The sequence below is a fragment of the Malaya genurostris genome, chromosome 1 (genome assembly GCF_030247185.1).
Source record: "Malaya genurostris strain Urasoe2022 chromosome 1, Malgen_1.1, whole genome shotgun sequence".
Lineage (NCBI taxonomy): Eukaryota > Metazoa > Arthropoda > Insecta > Diptera > Culicidae > Malaya > Malaya genurostris.
This window is the reverse complement of record NC_080570.1, coordinates 151,479,641-151,504,305: the sequence shown is the minus strand read 5'-3', so window position 1 is coordinate 151,504,305 and position 24,665 is coordinate 151,479,641. Positions and strand designations below refer to the sequence as shown.

General features: G+C 38.3%; 1 protein-coding gene across 6 annotated transcripts in view; it reads right to left on the bottom strand.

The window, feature by feature from the left end:
• Positions 1 to 24,665, bottom strand: part of LOC131426191 (homeobox protein 5) — a 156,029-nt gene that overhangs the window by 68,733 nt on the left and 62,631 nt on the right. The window contains exon 1 of one of the 6 annotated variants that reach the window (XM_058588725.1): positions 15,047 to 16,200. The exons of the other annotated variants lie outside the window; for them this stretch is intronic. The gene's annotated coding sequence lies outside the window, so the exon portion shown is untranslated. Of the gene's footprint in view, positions 1 to 15,046; positions 16,201 to 24,665 lie in introns of those variants that run through there. 6 annotated transcript variants of the gene reach the window in all.

Below are 24,665 nucleotides of genomic sequence, written 5' to 3'. Positions count from 1 at the left end.
AATGTGTTCGGTAGTGCGGTTGGTTTTGGCACCGAAAGTCTTGCCGGTCGTTCGTTCGTTCATTCGTTGGTTGGGGCTCTCTTCATTTCTCGGTCACTACATTATCGGTTTCCTGTTATGGTTAGACTCAGTTCCTGTTTTGTTTGCTGAAGTCACCTCGCACAGTACTGGCCCCCTCATCCAACCCCCCCTCCCATGCTTTCAGACAGAGCATCTAATTGAGGAGGTGTACGCACTATGCTACGACACAAATGTGGCAAATAGGCCTTCAAGCACTTAACACGTTGTCAGAGGATCCAGCCTCCGGGTGGATTAAAGCGATGTGCTGCTTTTCACTCTAATCGCCGTGTCCACCTTCGAACGCGAAGATTGATCGTCGTTTAAGCCAGTTGGCAGAACAAGAATAATTCAATGAATGCTAAATGATTAATCACAATTGAATTAAAACACGGATGCTTAAAGCCATTCGGCGGGACAGCGGTGCACTCATCCTTAACTGACTGACAATGACATTCTCTTTCTGGTGTTTTTTTCGGTCGGTCGGTCGGTCGTTGTTTTCAACCAACTCGGGACACCTCGTGTGTTGGTACCCATCCGAGTCCATTAGCGCACAACAAAGGCGAAGAATGGGTGAACCGGACCGTTCGGGGAAAAGCGCGGCCAACCTCGCATCTTCACACATGACGTGCTAACCGACAACAAAAATTGCAAAAGCGAATGTGACTGACTGAGAAGCGGAAAGCGTTGGAAATCGACAGAAAAAAAATTCGACATCCTCTGACCGGGCTTCCAACCGGCAGGAATTGGTGGGATTCTTCAGAAGTGACATCGTGTCGTACATTTATCAGCCATGTAACCGCCGTCTCTTGGCGGCGGCGGCTGCTGCTGCTGCCGAAGCAAAAAAAACGGTAGAGTTATTGTCAACTCGGTGTATTTTCTTTTTTTTTTTGCGTTGCCTGTTTTCGGCCAACCCGATATGGACCAGAACACTTCACTGCATCGCCGTATATATTATTGGTGGCCACTTCTGGTGAACGTCCTGCTTCACACTGTTCGACACAAGCAAGCAAGCAAGCAAGCAAAGGGTTTGAGCGACTATCGTTACTCAGGATGATGGTGGTACCAACGAATCAACGAATGCTGCTAAGAGAGTTTTTCCTCCCCGGCTCCACCGAAGAATGTGAAACAGTGTAATTAAAAGCACTTTTGCCGGAGATGAACGGCGAGGTTGGTTTTTGGTGTTCAGAACGCTTCAGGAATTCTTTACCTCATCATCTTACAAAATCACGAAACTTTTCCGAAGGGACCTTAGTCACCTTAACGCTTTTATCGGATTAATGAGCTCGTTATAACTAGGTTGTAATGAACGAATGTCTGTTAAACTTTCCATAAAAAATGACAGATACAAAAAAACATGGTAGTCGGATGGCTCCAAATCTGGACTGTAAGGGAGGTGAGACATAATTTCCCGTGCGACATTATACAAATGATTTTTGATCGAACCCTGTGGACGAGAATTGTCGTGATGAAGAACGGACCCGTTTGTGCTTTCCGTCTGTTTGGCGATTCGTGTTGAGCTATCTCCTCTAAATAGAGTTTTTTTTTCATTAATTTCGAGTGTAGATTAAAATGTGATTAAATGGTACTTCTTTGGACGAAAACAAATCATCAGGTTGCTCCATGTTTAAACTGAAATCTATAATCTAACTTCTTTGATTGAATCTAATGTCGTTTTCGCTTGAGAAAACTGAAACTGACCTAGGGTAGTTTCATCAAACAAACACTTTTCACGAAACTATGTTGATTTCGCACTTAGCAACGGGGGTCTGAGCAAACCTGATATAAAAACCAGGTTCGAAACTGACTCGATTTTCAGTTCAACAACGTTAAAACTAGGTTCAAAACTAGCTTCAAACGGTTTGAATCAAGTGAAAACGACATAAAATGATTACACGTCAATGTTATAGAAATTTTTGTCTTCTTTTATCATTTTTGAATTCAAATAAGAAAGTTAGGTTCTCAAATTCAATTCACACAGCTGGAACAAAATCGTGTAAATTTGCATCTTCCGAGACCTACATATCCCATCGTCAAGAAAGACTAATTTTTACAATTGATCTATTTAATGCATTTTGACATATTTTCAGGTGCTAAAACAGGGCTGCTTGGGAGCGAGGTAGGTTCGATACATATTTAAATAATTCTAGTAATCAGTCAGCACAATGATAAGTCTCTAAGAGCCCGATTCGAAGAAGATGTGCGTACCACGTATAATGATTGGACATCACACGAATTAAATCCCTACTCATTTCCAACCACCTGAACAATTGTTCTTTGGCAAGACGCGCTATAGTATTCGTTAAAAGCAATAGGTCGCTCATAAATTTCACCCTCAATAGCACCACATTTGGTTAAATTGTCGGCTAGTTCATTGCCTGGAATGGAGCAATGAGCTGGGACCCAGACTACAGTGGTTTGAAATCCACGCACTTCGCGCTGCCTGGATGTGTCGAAAAATATAGTTGAGTCCAGTGCATTTGGACTTCGTGACACGGATAGTAATTGTTATATAGTAACCAGGGGATTCAGGATCTTACATCTTATTAGCAAGTATGATGATATCTCCCAAAATCGATATTTCTATGGAAAAACTCCCGCCAGAACTTCAAGACTCATTGTATGTGTCGAATGCATGCATGCATAAGACAATTCGCAAACAACAGTACTGAATTCGCTCAAGTTTGATAATATGAGAGTTTGCAACGGAACGAAAGCAAACGCATCCATATTCCATTACCTAAAGTATCGTTGTCTGATACAATTTTATTAGATCTTCCGGATGAGCACCCCACCAAGATCCTGTTATTGTTCTAAGAAAATTTACTCTTTGTTGGCATTTTGTTATCAGATACGTAATGTATCTTCCCCATAAAGCTGAAGCTGTGCGGGATCATTCTTTCTTGAAAAGACAATCAGCTCTGTTTACTCCGCAGAGAATTCGATACCCAGATGAACAGCCCAAAAGGACAAGTTATCTAAGGGATCTTGCAATGGTTTTTGCAAATCAACAACTTTGGATCCAGTAACTGAAACCACGCCATTTCTCGTAGTGTGCATGGGGTTTTTAGACAACTGTCAATGTCGTTCACGTAAGAATTATAGAGTTGTCAAATCGCCATGTTGAAAAATACAATTGAACCATTATTTGGATGAGACTTCTGAATAATGCTGTGCGTAGACCAGCTAATACTCCTTGTTGACGGTCTGGCCTTGTGGAAGGAATTCATGATATACAAAACTCTTGTAAACAATGAAAACTGTGAGCATCGCCTACCGCTTCTCTCATCATCATTCACAGACTCACGGGCACTGATAAACGACTGTTATATTCAGAGTGTAGTTGCCGAAACACTCTTCTAACATTTGTAATGTCGTCGCACCATTGATGTAATGGTTAATGTAAACTCGTTGTTGCAAATTCAATTCCATTTTGAAAATTGTACAAAATCGAGGACACGCTCAATCGCAGATGGACTTAATACAGCGTAACTTTCACAAATTTCCAGGTATCAAACTGAAAATTTGATATAATATCAATGACATATGTGACAACCTAAAAATAAACCTAATCGGATGACTGACAGCACCACCCGGTGGTGATTCCGTGAACTGTTTTGATCAAGGTAGTATTTTATATAACCGAAAACCTTAGCACTTAGGTACAAACAAAAACATCGAACACTATTTGTTCTAGAATCAAATCCTCTACAATGCACCTTTTTTTTCTCAGTATGTGCAACTTTGAGCATTCATATTTTAGGATTCCCACATTGAACCAGGACCAACAATTTTTTGTTTATAGTTGAATGGCATTATTCCTTGCTGCTCGTTTGTAAACCGTACACATATCGAAATTACAAAGAATTCTACAAGTTCCTGATCTGCTGCGCGTCGGATTAAATAACATTACGAGACAGATTCACGGATATTCACCGGATGATTTTTTTTTTGGGAATCTGTCGTTGTCAACATCGAACCGAACTATTCCAGGTAACAGTCCCGAAGCGGCAGTGTGTTTTTTTTTTGCTCTCGTCCCTACCTTTCAATGCAATTTTATTATTTAACACCGGCCACGAACGAGTCGAGTGGGAAGCCCCCAATGTCCGGTGCGTTGTGTCAGGGTGGATTTTTTTGTTTTGTTGCCATTTTCCATCCATCCATTCATTGAAGAGTTGTTATCCTTGTTTATTTTCACCAGACTGGTTTATCTAAGCCCACCGAACTGACCGACGTGTAATTGGCGATTATGTGTGTTGTTGCTGGTCGATTCGATTACATTTTTGCGTGCATATTTCGAGCGCTGACATCGGACGGAACGGACGAATCATTTAGCGGGGACAGTTTTCATTTATCAGCCGCAAGTGTTGGCCGTGGCATATTACGTGGAATTGGCAAATTTATAGACGATTTTATGGTCAACCAAATGGGCCTAATCTGCTGTTCTGATTGTTGGTTTTAGTCAAAGCTTCAATTATTGAGTAGGATTAAATTGGTCGAGTCAAAACCTAAACACACGAACACGAAGATAGTCGAACATAAAAAAAAATGCTGAAACTTTACCCGTCACAAAACTATTTTAAACTGAAAGGGACTGAACGCATGGAAAAGTTTAAGGTTCCTTCCCCGGACCCGGATCCCCGTCCCGCACCATGTATCACTCCTCATTTATCTAATCTCCATACATGTGAATGTGAAAATTAAATAACAAAGGAGTGTCTGCATCCTTCATTAAGCTTCGAAATTAAATTGTGCTGCCCAGCACTGGCCGGGGAATGGGTGCTGCGTAGGCAAACAGCAGCGCAGAAGAGGTTCCGAAGGTTGGAAAGAATCTAGAAGGCCTCAGATACATGTGAGGATGATGAGGCCCACCGTTAGTCGGTAGTCAGTCTGTAACAAGAGGGTGAATTGTTTAAGATTGCGCTCCCGGTACACGTTGAAGCTCATTAATTTAGTTGCCCATCAAGGGCAGCGGGCAGCAGTGGTAGAGGAGGGAGGTGTACCCCTCTCGGAAATACGGCAAGTACGGATTTGTATGTATTCCGTCCGGTTGACCCTCTTCCAACAATGCCTTTTTTAGCCTTAATGAATGCATGATTTAGAAGTTCGACTGCAAGGCAATCTGCCAGTCGACGGTCGTTACAGGATTCTTTTGGAATATAAATTCAAACCGAGTTCAAGATTTATCTGCAGTATCAGTGTAGTGATTTCAAGATCAGATAAATTGAAATTGAAAATGTTCGTTTGAAATCTCATCGCCACGTTCGATTTTCTTATTTTTTTAACTGGAAACGAAACAAGGAATGTGGAATAATTTAAAAAATTTTCATCCAAAGATTTCCCCTCTGCCTCCTTACAGGTAGATTTGTTTATTCATCTATAGAGGTTTTAACCTTACGGTCGATCTCCTCTCGGATCAGAAAAACTTTCTGACCCTCTATGTGAGGTGGGGAATTGAACCCAGGAAGGCTGCTTGAAAGGCAATGGTCGAACCCGTCCCCTTATTTTTCTAAATTGAAGCGAAAGATTAATGAAATAGTTGAGGCTCATAATTTTATCATGTCATAGAGAATAACATCGGCTGGAAAGTTCGTATCGTTTCTATGAGAGGGCGCCACTAGAATTAAATCCATACCATTTTCAGTTAGTACCAACCTTCAAAAGATACGTGTATAAATTTGACAGCTGTCTGATTATTAGTTTGTGAGATATTGCATTTTGAGTGAAGCTACTTTTGTTATTGTGAAAAAATGGAAAAAAAGGAATTTTGATGAAAAAAGTGCACTACTTTTTGATGAAAAAAAGTGCCGCCGATACCAAAAAATGGCTTGATGAGTGTTATCCAGACTCTGCACCGGGCGAAGCAACAATTCGTAAGTGGTTTGCAAAATTTCGTACTGGTCATATGAGCACCGAAGACGATGAACGCAGTGGACGTCCAAAAGAGGCTGTTACCGATGAAAACGTGAAAAAAATAATAAACAAAATGATTTTCAATGACCGTAAAGTGAAGTTGATAAAGATAGCTCACACCCTAAAGATATCAAAGGAACGTGTTGGACATATTATTCACGAATATTTGGATATGAGAAAGCTTTGTGCAAAATGGGTGCCGCGTGAGCTCACAATCGATCAAAAACAACAACGAATTGATGATTCTGAGCAGTGTTTGGAGCTGTTATATCGAAATAAAACCGATTTTTTTCGTCGATATATAACAATGGACGAAACATGGCTCCATCACTTCACTCCGGAGTCCAATCGACAGTCAGCTAAGTGGACTGCACGCGATGAACCGAACCAAAAGCGTGGAAAGACTCAACAATCGGCCGGTAAGGTTATGGCGTCAGTATTTTGGGATTCGCATGGTATAATTTTCATCGACTACCTTGAAAAGGGAAAAACCATCAACAGTGACTATTATATAGCGTTATTAGAGCGTTTGAAGGACGAAATTTCAAAAAAACGGCCTCATTTGAAGAAGAAAAAAGTTTTGTTTCATCAAGACAATGCACCGTGTCACAAGTCGATGAAAACCATGCTGAAATTGAGCGAATTGGGCTTCGAATTGCTACCTCATCCACCGTATTCTCCAGCTTTGGCCCCCAGTGACTTTTCCTGTTCTCAGACCTCAAGAGAATGCTCGCTGGTAAAAAATTTAGAAGCAATGAAGAGGTAATCGCTGAAACTGAGGCCTATTTTGAGGCAAAGGACAAATCGTACTACAAAAATGGTATCGAAAAGTTGGAAGATCGCTATAATCGCTGTATCGCCTATGATGGCAATTATGTTGAATAATAAAAACGAATTTTGACAAAAAAATGTGTGTTTCTATTAAACGATACGAACTTTTCAGCCGAACTGTTACATATACTATTGAAAAATGTAACGAGCAACAAATTTTATTGAAACGAATTGCTTCAATGTATTTTTGACAAATAAAAACTTCCAAGTTTTGTGTCTCGTTTGATACGGTCATAAACCACTTTAGTATGGAAAACGAAAACAACGAACAAGACAATTGTGTAAATAATAAGACAATTTCGAATCAGACGAACACAAGGCTAGCCTAAGTAAATGAGATTAAAGTCAAAACAGCAAATGCAATTCACTGAAAGAAGTGAAGAAAAATTCAAATGAACAAAATCAGTAGTTCAATATTCATACAATTTAAACAGCAGCACAAAACGAAGCACATTTGTTTTTTTTTTATGTGGCGACTACGAATAAAAAATTTCAAAAATCCTCATAAAAATACGGAAAATAGCGTATGAATAAAATAGAAAACATTCTGTTTGGTACCAAATATATTAGCAATGCGACAATCGCAGAGACATGGACGAATTTCGCACCAACTTAGACAAGTGATGCGCTCTCATATATTTCAATGAAATTTTCTGAACATGTAGACTTTGTATTTTTCGTTTTTTTTTTCATGATATCAAACTAACTAGAGATTCTGGGAGGAAAAAGAATATGAAAATTGTAGAGCCATAGTACTCAAAGAAGACTCATGTCACGTCTCACTTTTCCTTGGTCTTTCTTGGAAGCTATCGCCGTACAATTTTCATATTCTTTCTCCTCTTTTAATCTCTAGTTAGTTTGATTACTGACATAGATAGAAAAGCAAAAGGTAGACTTTGTTACAAAATATCACTTTCCATATTTTATTTTTCCAAAATTAATCGTGACTATCTTGGTTCACAAAAAAAGCAAAATCTCCGAAAAAAAATTGTAAAGACTCCTATTCTGTAAAAATTTCGAAAATATGTTCACTACGTTAGAAGTAATTTCCTAAAAACAGTCCAATTTAAAAAAAATCTGAAAAATATCCAAGTCGAGTCCTTGAAAACTTTAAAAATTTAATGTAGATTAACAAAAAAATAAATACAATTTTTGATTAGTATGAAATTTTGTCCCAAGAAAGTTAATTATGTTCTCCACCAATCGATGGGAACTTTCAAGAAAAAAAATTGTTTTCTGAGTTATTATTGTCTAATAGAAACCTTTGTATTTTATGCAAAAACATTGAGTCATTCCTGTGATCTGAATGCTCAAAGTGGCACATACTGAGAAAAAAAAGGCGTACATGGTAGAGGAATTGATTCTAGAACAAATAGTGATCGATGTTTTTGTTTGTTCCTAAGTGCTCTATGGAAAAAAGGTTTTGGGTTTTATAAAATAATACCTTAATCAAAACAAGTTTTCAAGTTACGCTGTATTGAGTACAACTGCGATTAGGCGTGTCCACAATTTTGTACAATTTTCAAAATGGAATTGAATTTGCAACAACGAGTTTACATTAAATGTTGCGTTAAAAACGGTGTCAATGGTGTTACAAATGTTAAAAAAGTGCTTCGGCAACGACACTCTGAAGATAACAGTCGTTTATCAGTGGCACGTACATTTCAGAAGTGGCCGTGAGTCTGTGAATGATGATGAGAGAAGCGGTAGGCGATGCGCACAGTTTTCATTGATTACAAGAGTTTTGTACATCATGAATTCCTTCCACAACACCAGACCGTCAACAAGGAATATTATTTGGGCTACGCACAGCATTATTCAGAAGCCTTATCCAAATAATGGTTCAATTGATAACCCCTTTTCAATGATGGAATTTTATATAGCACTCTTGTCTTGTAACAATACCGCTCCTAGGTTGAACAGAATGAAATTCAACTTGGTGAAGAATCTGCCCGACCTCGCAAAAAGACGTTTGTTGGAATTGTTCAACAAGTTTCTTGAGCAATTAATCCTCATTACAGTACAGTTACTGTACTGTTTCTCCTAAATAAAATTTTCAGTCAAACATTTCAACATTTGAAAAAATAATTAAGAAAATGTAGTAGAACTCTTAGCAATTTCAACTTTTTTCAAGATATTTTGGGCCCAGCATTCGGCTGTTTAAGTTTCATTTGAGCTATTCTGCACTGACTGAGTCGAAGACGAAACGTACAGAATAGTAATATAACACGTTTCAACTTAGCTTTATGAACACAGTACAGCCTGAGTTCGTTAGTTGGAATCTCGTTAGTTGGAGCATGATCCGTTTTGAAAATATCAATTCTATGCCAAAATCTAATGTAAAAAGTATATTGACGCTTTTGTTTTATAATCTGTTTCAAAGCTCAAAACCAATCCGAATATCCTGATATGTAGTAAAAATGCACGAGACAGATCTACAAGGTTGTTCGAACTTTTGACGTAGGACTACGCATCTATTGACAAAATCACCGCTAATTTTTGTTTTGAATATTTGAAAAGTAGTTTCTTCGTATTCCAAATTTCTATGCGAAACACACACACAAAATTGTTTTCTTTCTAGCGGGGGATGTGCATCGCATAAAAATAACGCATGGCCTCGAAAATTTTTATAAAAAAGGCGGGTGGGTAATGTTAGAGACATTACTGGAGGTCGTGAATACGCACCAAACAAACATGCTTCTTTCACGGAGCATCTATATTGAAGCATGACTCGAACTGAACTCGGAATATGGAACTAGCTCCGAATTCAGTTGCAAATTTTAGGTTCAGAAACCAGGTCAAGAATTCAGCTCATTAATTTAGTTTTAGAATTCAGAAACTGAACTTGAATTTCGAACCTAACTCGAGAAACACTGAATCCAATTCCAAAATCTTGTTCCAAAACCCATGTTCTTGAATTCAATTCTAATATGCTTAATCTGAATAAGAGTAATGAACTCAAAAACTGGAATCAGGAGTTAAATTTAGGGTCTGAAGTCAGTTCAAAAATTCTGGTTCAGATCTGAAACTTTATTGTTTTCTAGAATTTATATCATGAATTTTGTGTCGGAATTCGTTTTTTGTTCGACATTTTTGTTCCAGAATGGGAATTCTGGATACGAATTCTGAACTCAAATTAAGCCACTAAATGTAGTTCAAAATCTAGTCAAGCAATCAATTTCGAAAATCAGAATGTAGAATTAGGATTCAGTTTCGGAGTCTAAATGTTAACTTTTGAATCCGTATTCTGGAACTAAATTCTGAAATTAAGTTCCAAAATTACATTTTAAAACCAGAATTAAATTCAAAATTCAGGTGGAATTTGGTTCCAAAATCTAATCCAAATGAGGCTTTACATGCAAATAATAGAGCGCAGCTTGAGCGTTTTAGACTTTATACCACACAGAAGATCTGTTTTGGCTGCTGCTAAAGGTGACTACTACTCACTTCGCCCGAGACTGCCTCAAAACCGTCGTCCCAGTGCGAAAAAGGTAAGCAAGCGTAGTGAATTTTTCTCATTATTTCCAAGAGTTTTTGAGTTATCCTTGGTTATCTCACAATGTTACAAATTTAATTATTAAATATTACTATTATTTCTGATACCATTGCGAAAGATTTATTTTGTTGAGAGCACGACCCGATAGTTCGAAGTTTTGTACCACGCAAAAGATCTGATCTCATTGCTGGCGACTGCTCCTCCTGACGACCGAAGTCTAAATGAAAGCACGACCTGAGCGTTTCTAAATGTTTGATAAGTAAAGTTTTCTAAAATGTTTGATAAGTTAAGAATAGTGCTTCATTCATTCTTACCTGCATGATTGACTCGTGCTGTTCAAACCAGAATTCAGGTTAAAAATCCAATTCAAAAGTTCAATTCTGTAATTCAGTTTCAGCATTTTAGACCAAATTTCCTTTTTCATTTCTAAAATCCAGATCTAAAATTCAGTTCCTCGTTCAGAAACCAAGGCCAGAATCGAGTTCCAGAAGTCAGGAACTGAAGCAGACCGCAATCTGAAACTGAAATCAGGATCTTGATTCTAGATCTGGAATCTGAAAATAAACTTCGGAAATGAATTCTGGATTTGGATGCGATTTTTGAAACTGAAATTTTGATCTAAAAATAAGTCTCAGACCAGAATGCAGCTCCGACATTCATGTCCGGAATTCAAATTCTGAATTCAGTTTCCGAATTCTGGAACTGAGTTTTGGGAACTGAAGTTCTGGAACTTCAGACCGAAATCCAGTATCAGAATTCAGTTCCAAAAAGCAGGTTCAGAATTTGGTTCGAAAATTTAGTTCCACGTGTAACTTGGAATCTGAAGATTTTCGAACTAAACTCCGGGTCTGGATTCTAGAACTGAATCCTGGACCGGAATCGGGAAACTAAAATTCTACTGCAGACTAGAATTCAGGCCCAGAGTTCAGTGCTAGGTTTCAGGCTTAGAATTCAGTGCCGCACAAGAAACCTGATCTCGATTTCTGTTCCAAAGTATATGTTTAATAGTCAGTTCAGCTCCAGATCCATTTAAATTGCAGTTTGCGAAAATCGGTCTGACCGTTTCTGAGAAATTGAAGTGGTACTTCTGGAACCAGATAATTAATAATAAATAATCCAATATATCTAAAATCAACGCATTTGGGTATCAACTAACCAACTCTACCAAATTAAAGAATTATACGGCTATTTGAATGTATTTTTATGTATTTTCTAGAACCCACTCAGTGAACGACCACGGTAAGTTAATGTCGGTTATAAATAAACGATATACAATACAATATAATTTTCTAGAACATTCAATCTGGATCAATTTTGATTTCGGAACTAGAAAACGATAAGTGGAAAATTTCCAATTTACATTTTTAGTAAACTCTCTTCGATTTCTCAGCGACGCTTGAACCAATTTTTACAAATCTAGATTCAAATTAAAGCTCATGTTGGCTCAAAAATTTCTGTGAAATTTCATCCGGATCTGACTTCCGGTTCCGCAATGGTCAATGCTTTCAAACCACCATATAAAATGACGATACAAAACCAGTACGCACGGGGTAAAATGTCCAAAAAAGATGAAAAAAAAAGTCCACTCGATTTTCTCAGAGACCGCTGAACCGATTGTCTTCAACTAAGATCCAAATTGAAGGCCATGTAATCCCATAGGTTGCTATTGAATTTGATTTGAATCCGACTTCCGGTTCCGGAATTACTGGGTAATATGTGAAAATTAAGTATAAAATATTCACCAGATTTTCTCAGAAATGGCTCGATCAGTTTTCACAAACTGAAATTCAAACGAAAGGTCTTGAAATTTTCTAGAACATTGGATCCGGACCCGACTTTCGGTTTCGGAACTAGATTACGTCAAGTGGAACATTTTCAATTTAATGTGTTTTTTTTCATAAACGATAGCAAACGCAAGTACAAATCCCATAAAACTGACTGATAATTTCTTATAGTTTGCAGAGCTTATTAGGCTCCCGATTTCCGATTCCGAAAATAGTGTTTTAATACTCCAAAATGAAACTCAGACTATTTTCTCAGAGATGGTTTGGCCGATTTTCATGAACTTAGGTTTTATATAGAAGGTCATATAATCCAAAATGAAATTCCTGAATTTCATCTGGATCCGACTTCCGGTTCCGAATCTACTGGGTCAAAACTTTTATAACGCCACCTAAAGCAACGAAGTGATAGAGAGAAAATTTCTTTTCAATTAGCTTCAAAACTGTTCCAATTTGTAGGTTATATTTGTTGCTGGTGATACGATCCAACTTCGGTTATTCCGGTCTTCGAAATTAGGTTTCGGAACTATTGGAAATAGTGGTCAAAAACTGCCAGATCCTTAATTTTCTTCAAGATGACCAAATCGATTTTCACAAACTTATATGTTCAAAGGAAAATGTTTTTATTCAAAATCCCTCAAATCTTTTGATGTGGAATACATCTTTATTTTCTATATAGGGGTGCAAATTAGAAACTCAAGGAAAACTACACGTAGAAATGTGGTCAGGTTTTAAAGACTTACAGCTCAGTCTATTTTGTACCAATTATTAATATTATTTTATCATTTGATAGGAAATATTTCTATGTTTCGATTTGAATGTATCAAGCCACGTATTTTCAATTATATATGATTGAAATTTTGATTAGTAGCGAGCAGTGTCCTATTTGACTGCTAAAAATCTTTGGCATACCGGACTTCCCTGCCATAGACGACGGTTTTGAAGGAGTAAGCGATGTATCAAAGAGAGAGCATCGCTCTGATTGGTCAATCGATGCAAAAGCGAAGCTGTTGGAAGCACGCGAATCCATAAATAGAAGCGAAATTAAAGCTAACGTTTCAGTTCTACTCGTAGCATGCTAGAGGTAGGTTGTTGCTAGACACCAAGACAAAAACGTGCCATAAAACGATTTGAAGCTTTAAGGACTGAGGCCAGTTGTTAGCGTAAAACCGTGTGGCTCGCTGTGCGTATTACATTTCTCTCCATGCTCTCTCGTAAATGTGTAAAATGACTCTCGATGTGGCCGGGTAGCCAAGAAAGTTTTGATATTTTCGGTTACAAGTTTGATTACATCACATAAAATCCAATAATGCTACCGCTTGTTTGGCAGCCTTGCTGAGCCGATTTTATTTCTCTTTCATGTTTCGTTACGTTACCAGGATACAAGAGAAGATAAAAATGGTGCGTCATAGAAATGGAGTTACCATTACAAAAATAACTTTCACTCCATTTTTATCGCTCGACAACATATATGTTTTTATGCACTAATCGCATCTAAACTAAATTATCTAGACATTGTCAGGATAGATTTTTGATCCATGCTTTTGAAGGCGAGATATTCAATGAACAAGTTGAAAGTTGCCGTTTTCAGCTATGCAATTCTTCCTTCAGAAAAAAGACTTTCCCGACCGCTAAAGTCAAACAATCATTCTGAAATTTTCACAGTATAATCTTGTGTCATGCAAGCTCGGAATTCCATGTTATGTCGTTTCCCCATGAGAAATTGACAACTACCCCTGGATAAATTTTGAGTGCTTAAGATTAATTTCTAATTTATATTAGATGAACTCGATTGATAATGAGAAATAGTTTATCGCTTCAACCGAAATCGCAGAATGGAAGAGAAACTTAACGCTAAAAAATCTGCTTGCATAAAGAACTTGAACACAAGCTTGGCGAAGAGAAGGTATGTACAAAGATATAATTGCATACATTTGGGATAATGGTGTAATTTCGTCGGTTATAAAAAAAAATACAAATCAAGACAAATGATGTTCGGTGTTGGTTCAGATTGATTGATCTTTTTGATTGTAGATCATTAGAAATTATGGTTGCCTTGTTCCACATCAATGGCTCGAACAACCCCATGCGGCTGATCCTTGTAGTTTTTGAATAACAAACACACTACCCTATTTCTATTCAATGAACAGTTGTTTTTAGAACTCCATAGTTCTATTTATGACGGTATAAGTAATACAAGAAAGACATTATTGCACCACTAGGTGGATTAAAACAGGTTTTTAATTTCTTTTGGCTTATTTTACCCCTTAACTCCGGAACCGGAAGTAGGATCCAGATAAAATTCAATAGCAAGCTCTGTGGCCTTAAATTTGAATCTGAGTTCAAGAAAATCGGAGCGGTCTTGGAGAAAATTGAGTGCACCTTTTTCTCTTTTTTGCACATTTGACCTCGTTACTCCCGAACCGGAAATTCGATCCGAAGTAATTAATTCAATAGACCTCGGTTCAAATGTGGGTTTTCACAGTAAAGGCTCTCTGGCCGTCTACAAATTATTGTCATTTAGGGGTTTTGGTACCGCATGGGTGGGTACTAGTTTGTACTAATTTAACTGTACGTCTGCTTAGTGGTTTATGTCGCACAGTTAGATGGTTTTAACAGTGGTTCAATAAAAATTGATAACTTTGGGATAAGTCGAAGACTCTTATGTGGTACCAAAAACCCCAAATAACTAACCGTAAAACATTGAAAGACAGCCGTTTATTTCAATTACTTTCACACTACAACTTGTTTGAACATGATTTTCACGAACATATTTGTGAATTTCATTTACTAAAGTTTTAGAAACAGGAAAGATTGTAATCTAATGTCTCTAACTATGGATTGCCAAACTATTCAAGGGTTAGGTTCCGAACAGAAATAAGTTATTCGTAGGTAAAATCATGAATTCGATAGACTGTGCAGAAACCACTCCTCTGCACTTGAATAATAACACTTTGTTCCTAATTACCTTGCATTTCACTTCGATGCAATTGCTTCTCCCGGTATCCAAAAATCAACAAACATATGGGCAATCACATTCCACTAGACCCAACGATTTACGACCACAATAACCGATCTACGAGCATCGGATTTTCTTCCATTGGCACAGAGTCACAAACCCGGATGGAGTCACGACACGAGCTTAATCCGTTCCTTTCGAAAATCCCAACTACAATGTTTACACCATATCTCGGAGGTGCGCTTATTCAATCACTTGTAAAAGCCCAGCTCATATCGGTCTACATCTGGCGGCTTTTCCGATTCCACACATATAGGAAACCATCAGAACAACCAAACAACCAACCAACGGATCGACGGGGAGGACGGTAGCCGTGAAATTGAAAACACTTTACCACCACTGACTGATCCAACGGGGGTCTCTTTCTCTCTCTCTATCTCTCTCCACACGCGAGGATACACGAGTGTAAAAAGTCAAATTCTGCTACAAACTGAACCGAAACACACGCACAGTCCGTCCGGTACACACTCCAGCTCTGTAAACAAGACACAAGTCCCCGTGCAAACACACACGCGGGTGATTATTCTCAACTCAACTTTCACGGGCCTGCCCCGGCCGGACGAGACGATCCTGTTTGGAACGACGGCCGTGGAAGGATCCAACCAGAAAAACCGCCTTACGTTGGTCGTCTTCCCTTCGGGTGGTGGATCGAAAAACGTTGCGTCGCTGATGCGGTATCGATAACGCTTATTTACTGATTACACGTTCACCCGACCGCGCGTTCGATCCGGTACGGATTTCTGTCCGTCGGTTCGGTGTGTGGTTACAAACGGGGCTGTTTTCTTCCACCCGGGTTCCGGGCTCCGGTCAGGTACGGAAAAACTTTTCAACACACGATGGACCACCACATCATTTTGCGTGCACCTTTTCTGCGTCGGAACGTGACCGTGTCGATTGCTGTGTTTGACCGACGACGACGACGAGTGCCTAGCTCGGAAACTTCCCAGACCGGGAGGAGACCACGGGCGCGTTTGTTCGTTCGTTCGACGACGTCGGGCTTTCGAAAGAAGAACAAGACGAAGGAGCACACCAAACCAAACCAAACCCAACCGACCGATGTGTGGTATGGTGAGATAGTGCGGACGGTTCCTGAAAGCGAACTGGTTGGCTGCCAGCCTGTGTGTGCCCTCTGTGGCGGAATTAGAACATTTCCTGCTCCTCCCCCATTCTCCGGGCGCCAACACCGCGGCGGAACACCCGCTGCTGTTGCGAGCCATAACTCCTTCGTCGTGTAATCAGAGCAAAAAGTGGCAGCCACACAGCCGCACATATGTGTGTTTGGCAAAGAAACCAAACGAAGGTTGTAATGTATAACCCCGCGCGTCGTCCCTCACCTAGAAGAGCCAAGCGTTGGTTGCCGTGCGAAAGACAAAGAGCGGACGATTGTCACCGAACGGGCGAAGCTACTGACTAAGCTAGAATGAGAACGGGTCGGCTGAGACCGACAGGGACGGAGAGCGATCGTCTGCTGCCTGCTGAAAACGGAGCGAGCGAGAGCGACAAGTGGGAAAACCATCGTGGAAAACCCCTAATTTCTCTCGCCGTTTCCTTCGAGTAGTAGTTTTTCTCAGCTACTGGTGCTGATGTTGCTCCGGACAGGCTAAGGTTTCCTGCATGAAAGGAATAGGGGATCTGTCGTAAGCCGGCGCTTCGGCTTCTTCGAGCTGGTGTGTAGTGTAGTATCATCATCATCATCATCATCATCATCATCGTCATCATCATCATTGGGATCATCGCCTCATAGTTATGGTCAAAGTTGCAGTATGCTGATTCGTTATGGGATTCCGATGACGGTGACGGCGCTGGAAACGATGTTGATGACTGCCGTTTGTGTTGTACATAGCCATGCAGAAAGTAAACGGGATTTTTATTTTGCCTTTCAATGTATGACATGAAAGTTCACATTCTTTCATTGGCATATACTTTCCAATGAGCATCGTAAAAAGATTTCCACTACTATGTATTTGTAGTGTCTAGTACTACCATTACTACCTACATGAAGGTGTAATAATTGACTGTCTTTAACTTATGGTTTCAAAAAACGTAGTTTGAATGGTTCGTATATTTGTTTCTTAATGCTAATTGAAAAAGGGAACTTCTCCTGTGAACGGGATTTTTCGTTTCTTCCTTTCGATCGTGGATTAAAAAAAAACTCTAGGTGACCTATTCATTATTTTTAAATAGATATAATTCTTTATTACAAATCACTACAGTGTAAATTTTATGTAAAAATGTCGAGTTTTTCCTGAGATAGATTTACTCAAAGACTTGTTTACCAAACTGTGTACGTGTGGTGTTTACGATAACTAAAAAACAGATTAACCTATTAAAAACGTGCTTAATTTTTATGTGGCAAATTTCATTACTCTGTAATGTCGAAACAAAAATCGGATCGAATTTGAATCTAAAAGTGTGGCAATCGATTAAACATTCCATGATATGTCGTAGTTATTTCCACTTAAGAGTTTACGGTTATTTAGGGTACTTCCAGAGCCTCAGGAACCAGCATAACCCGAACCGATTCGTATGGCCATATGACGAATAAATTGCAACTAGCTGAATGACCCGGCGTTGCTCGGAAATGTTTCGGGAAGAAAAGGTCGAACAAAATTCTTGTCCTACTTAGTGTAATACTCTGAGCAGTTTTATGTTGCTATTCAATCAATTTTATCTTACACTTGCCATGTTTGGGGCACTTGCTGCACTCCCTCTCCCTTAAAATAACCTTTTAATCTACATGGACATAAAAGTAGTATCTGTATTTGTCAAGATGCATCGTTTCTTGTAGAATAAATTTTATATTGAACTCCCCTTTCATTAGTGAACTTACTACAGCTTTCCTCCATGATAACCCTTATGACCACCTCTTAGTAGTGTACGAAGTATCTGTGCTCTTCAAAAAGTATCGATTAATTCATTAAATTTAACAATAGCAGTACTACTTAATTCAAATTAACGATAGGGTCATGAAAAAATGTGTCTAATTTGACGAGAATCGATACTTTTTGAAAACCATAGAAACATTTTGCATTCCGTAGGTATGATTATCTGGGGGTTGGATGTACCTTTAAAAAGGGGGGTGTAATGTTTTCAACGGCATAACTCCAAAACTACTGAACGTATTGCAATCAAACTTGACATAGGTACTTCTTGCTCTTCAGAGATGATCATTAGGACATTCTCAGGGGAGAGTGTGTAGCAAGCGTTCTTAATATGAGAAGGCCATGTCGAATTTTATCTTATTTAAAGAGAATTGATACTTTTTAAAGCCATACATACATTTTGAAAAACTCGAATATGGTTTTAAGGATATTTGTGGGGGGTGGATATAATGAGTGCCTCCAAAAAAGGAAGTTGAATGTAAAGTTTATAGAATTTTCCATAAAACGATACTTCTTGCTGAGTACAGATATTATTTGCACTTGAGATGATCCTAAGAACATTTTTAAGAAGAGAGTGGGAGCGGGTGGATAAAGTAAGGGTCTCATCCAAGGGAGGAGCAAAGTTCAAATTGTTAATATAATCGAACGTAACTCCAAAAAACTCAAACTCACCACACCAAACTAGGTTGGATATTTTAAGGACACTTGCTACGCTCCCTCCCCCACAAAAACACCCTTATGACCATCTCTTAAGAGCAATAAGTATCTGTACCAAGTTTGATAGCAATCCGTTAATTAGTTCCGGAGTTATTACATTACAAACATTACACCCCCTCCTTTTTAAAGCCACTTGCTACATCCACCCCCCCGTAAAGTCATATCTAATGTATGCAAAATATTTCTATGGTCTTCAAAACGTATCGATTCTCGTCAAGTTATATGAATTTTTTCATGACCCCATCCCGTTAATTACACTTACTACACTCCCTCCCCTATAAAAATTCTCCCTAAACCATCTCTGAAATGCGAGTAGTACCTGTGCCAAGTTTAGTGGCAATCCGTTCAGTAGTTCCGAAGTTATGGCGTTACAAACATTCAAACTTACATCAATTTTTATATATATAGAAGATAGAAGATAGATTGTTTTGGGTCCAACTTTCAACCTTTTCGGTATTGTCATCTTCTATATCGGTTTTTCGTCATTCTGTAATTCCAAAATCGGAAATCAGAATTTGATAAAATTATTTGTTTATTGTGGAGCAAGGAAAAGCCAAGCGGAGCTAGTTTAGTTAAAATTTTCTCTCCAACAGGCATAAAACCTCCTCATCTTTTGCAAAAACAGATTACAACGATCCAAATAATACATAATACATCGTAACTTAAAACTACAACTTAGAAATTATACAATGATGAGGGAAAACTAATACTAAATATACTAGCAATTATTAAATAGGCGGCACATACTAGTCAAAGTTTCGTAATAACCATAGTTAGTTCTAGATGAGGGTATTCTAAGAAATGGGTGGAAACGAAGAGTACGGCGATGAATATCTAAGTGTTACAATTTCTAGAAGATCTGAACAGTCTATACGAGCTTGTAGTAAATCAGCGACGAAAATGACCTTACAGGCATCACTTCGAACAGAGAGCAAATCTAGGTCAATCAGCTTGCAACGATCTCGGAAGCTTTAATGTTTAAAGGTTCAATGGGTCTCTCCACGGAAGACGACGAAGTGCATAGCGGACGAATTTGCGTTGGATTGATTCAAGGTGTTGAATGTCTCGAAGGTAAAAAGTTGACCAAACGACAGATGCATACTCTAGAGTCGAGCGTATCAAGCTACAGTCAATTAATTTTGTCTTTGTCGATTTGGCTTCTTTGAAAAAAAAAAACAATTGAGCTTTGAGAAACGATTCGATACTGGAACCGGAATTTGAAAATCGGTGTAACCGAAGTCAGATAAATTCACCTGAGTAGCTGTATAGTTAACATTTTTTATTCAAAATGTTTGAAAATCAGTGTAGACATCTTTGAGAAATCGTAGTGCGAATTACATCCGAATCGAAAACCAACCAACGAATACCACTAAAACTAAAATACGTTTATTTGGTTATCAACTATCCAAATCTGTAAAGCCGATAAAACTGATTAATTTATGTGAAATAGACATTTTATACTAATTACCCTGTATCCCCTAAACCGGATGTTGGATCTGACTGAAAAACAAGATGTTTTATAGAATCTAAAAACTTTTTATTTGAAACTTGGACCGGTGCAGCCTTCTACGAGAAAAATGAGTTATTTTAATTTCGTTTCACATATCATGCTGCAGTTCCGGAACCAGAAGTCGGATCCAAACATAATTCAGGAACCTTGTCTGGGAGCATACGACTTTTCATATGAATCTGAGTTTGTAGAACACGGTTGAGTCATCTCCAAGAAAATTGAGTGAAATTATTTGTCACACACGCATTTGCTGATCTCGACGAATTGATTCGAATGGTATATGGGTGTTATGCTCTTCCAGCATTAAATTTGTGTAAGTAGTTTAAATCAATATAATTATGGAATTGCTTTCAACTCGAAAAAGCTGCCATCTGGTTTACTTATGTCATATTCGAACAATTATGTTGCTAAAAACGAACCGTGCTAAAATCGGTTCGAGGCAAAATTTCATGAAAAAGTATACTGTACACAGTCTTTTTGATACTAAGGAACAATTGTATAAAAATCGTGTTCTACGTTGCTCCCAGACATTACTTTGTCATTCAGCGCTCAAAACTCTTACTACTAGAATATGGCGAAAAGTCGCTTACACAATAATATCGATATCCCCGTTAAAAATTTTTCCTAAAGTTTTTAGGTAAAGAATTCTATACCTATTTTTTACATTTATAATAAAAGGTTAAAATGATTAAGAAAAACCCTTCTTAATCCACCTAGTGGTGTGATAATGCCTTTCTCTTCTTTCATAACAGTCTCATGAAAATATGTTTCATACTTGTATTAAATAATTCTGGACACTAATTTTGACAACAATTGATTCAGATTGATTCGAGTAGTTCACAAAAGCATGCTTCAGTGTTTATGTCACACAGTCAGCATCATTTTTCCAAACTAGTGCTTGACATTTTGCGTTGCCTATTTGTATGAGAACAGTGATGCCAATCTAAAAAAAGCCTTCTTAGTCCACTTAGTGAAATTTTCATATATCTTGAAAAATCACCATAGGGGGAAGTACATGAAATTTTCGAAATCGAAAAAAAATTTTTGATGCCAAAAGGCTTAGAATTGCATGAAACGTCGAGATTTAGTGTCATCTCGAAAAAAATTTTTTTAAAAAAAATCGACTTTTTGGGACTTAGAAAAAATATGAAAATTTTTCTAAGTCCCAGAAAGTTGATTTTTTCAAAAAAATTTTTTTTGAGATGACACTAAATTTCGATGTTTTATGCAGTTTTAAGAGTTTTGGCATCAAAAAAAATTTTCGATTTTGGAAATTTCATGTACTCCCCCCTATGGTGCTTTTTCAAGATCGATAATTGTCAAACCTTTACCACCGGGCAGCACCCCTTAAGCATGTCCGATTCAGGTCAAATTTTGCATGAAGGCTTTTTTCGAGGTGCTTAAACTTTTGAGCACTAGATCTTTACGAAAATAGAGTTGATCCTAAAATTTTGGCACCCTTATATATACAAGAGCGGTAAAAATCAACGTGTTTTGTCGGTTACGTCACTTATACCATCATATATCTGGAACCAAAAGTCACAACCTTTTGATCTTAGAACTTGATCAATGGCCCGCCAGTAGCTTTCAAACGAGTCCAAGTTTGTTCAAATCGGTTCAGCCATCTCTGAGAAAATTGAGCGCGTTCAAATACAACGCTTTTTGTCGGTTACGTCACTTATACAATCATATCTCCGGAACCAAAAGTCACAGCCATTTGATCTTCGAACTTGATCAATGGCCCGCCAGTAGCTTTCAAACGAGTCCAAGTTTGTTCAAATCGGTTCAGCCATCTCTGAGGAAATTGAGCGCGTTCAAATACAACGCTTTTTGTCGATTACGTCACTTATACAATCATATCTCCGGAACCAAAAGTCACAGCCATTTTATCTTCGAACTTGATCAATGCCCCGATAGTAGCTTTCAAACGAGCCCAAGTTTGTTAAAATCGTTTGAGCCATCTCTGAGAAAATTGAGCGCGTTCAAATATCTTCGAAAAGTGCACACACACACACACACATACACACACACCCACACACACACACACACACACACACACACACACACACACACACACACACACACACACACACACACACACACACACACACACACACACACACAGACATTTTCCGATCTCGTCGAGCTGAGTCGAATGGTATATAACACTATGGGTCTCCGAGGCTCCGTTCGAAAGTCGGTTTTTCCAGCAATTCTAATACCTTTCTATAGAGAAAGGCAAAACCCTTCTTAGTCCACTTAGTGGAATTTTCATATATCTTGAAAAATCACCATAGGGGGGAGTACATGAAATTTTCGAAATCGAAAAAAAATTTTTGATGCCAAAAGGCTTAGAATTGCATGAAACGTCGAGATTTAGTGTCATCTCGAAAAAAATTTTTTTTGAAAATGTCGACTTTTTGGGACTTAGAAAAAATATGAAAATTTTTCTAAGTCCCAGAAAGTTGATTTTTTCAAAAAAAAATTTTTTCGGGATAACACTAAATTTCGATGTTTTATGCAGTTTTAAGAGTTTTGGCATCAAAAAAAATTTTTTATTTTGGAAATTTCATGTACTCCCCCCTATGGTGCTTTTTCAAGATCGATAATTGTCAAACCTTTACCACCGGGCAGCACCCCTTAAGCATGTCCAATTTAGGTCAAATTTTGCATGAAGGCTTTTTTCGAGGTGCTTAAACTTTTGAGCACTAGAACTTTACGAAAATAGAGTTGATCCCAAAATTTTAGCACCCTTATATATACAAGAGCGGTAAAAATCAACGTGTTTTGTCGGTTACGTCACTTATACAATCATATTTCTGGAACCAAAAGTCACAACCATTTGATCTTCGAACTTGATCAATGGCACGACAGTAGCTTTCAAACGAGCCCAAGTTTGTTGAAATCGGATCAGCCATCTCTGAGAAAATTGAGCGCGTTCAAATACAACGCTTTTTGTCGGTTACGTCACTTATAGAATCATATCTCCGGAACCAAAAATCACAGCCATTTGATCTTCGAACTTGATCAATGGCCCGATAGTAGCTTTCAAACGAGCCCAAGTTTGTTCAAATCGGTTCAGCCATCTCTGAGAAAATTGAGCGCGTTCAAATACAACGCTTTTTGTCGGTTACGTCACTTATAGAATCATATCTCCGGAACCAAAAATCACAGCCATTTGATCTTCGAACTTGATCAATGGCCCGACAGTAGCTTTCAAACGAGCCCAAGTTTGTTCAAATCGGTTCAGCCATCTCTGAGAAAATTGAGCGCGTTCAAATATCTTCGAAAAGTGCACACACATACACACACATACACACACACACATACACACACACCCACACACACACACACACACACACACACACACACACACACACACACACACACACACACACACACACACACACACACACACACACACACAGACATTTTCCGATCTCGTCGAGCTGAGTCGAATGGTATATAACACTATGGGTCTCCGAGGCTCCGTTCGAAAGTCGGTTTTTCCAGCAATTCTAATACCTTTCTATAGAGAAAGGCAAAACCCTTCTTAGTCCACTTAGTGGAATTTTCATATATCTTGAAAAATCACCATAGGGGGGAGTACATGAAATTTTCGAAATCGAAAAAAAATTTTTGATGCCAAAAGGCTTAGAATTGCATGAAACGTCGAGATTTAGTGTCATCTCGAAAAAAATTTTTTTTGAAAATGTCGACTTTTTGGGACTTAGAAAAAATATGAAAATTTTTCTAAGTCCCAGAAAGTTGATTTTTTCAAAAAAAAATTTTTTCGGGATAACACTAAATTTCGATGTTTTATGCAGTTTTAAGAGTTTTGGCATCAAAAAAAATTTTTTATTTTGGAAATTTCATGTACTCCCCCCTATGGTGCTTTTTCAAGATCGATAATTGTCAAACCTTTACCACCGGGCAGCACCCGTTAAGCATGTCCAATTTAGGTCAAATTTTGCATGAAGGCTTTTTTCGAGGTGCTTAAACTTTTGAGCACTAGAACTTTACGAAAATAGAGTTGATCCCAAAATTTTAGCACCCTTATATATACAAGAGCGGTAAAAATCAACGTGTTTTGTCGGTTACGTCACTTATACAATCATATTTCTGGAACCAAAAGTCACAACCATTTGATCTTCGAACTTGATCAATGGCACGACAGTAGCTTTCAAACGAGCCCAAGTTTGTTGAAATCGGATCAGCCATCTCTGAGAAAATTGAGCGCGTTCAAATACAACGCTTTTTGTCGGTTACGTCACTTATAGAATCATATCTCCGGAACCAAAAATCACAGCCATTTGATCTTCGAACTTGATCAATGGCCCGACAGTAGCTTTCAAACGAGCCCAAGTTTGTTCAAATCGGTTCAGCCATCTCTGAGAAAATTGAGCGCGTTCAAATACAACGCTTTTTGTCGGTTACGTCACTTATAGAATCATATCTC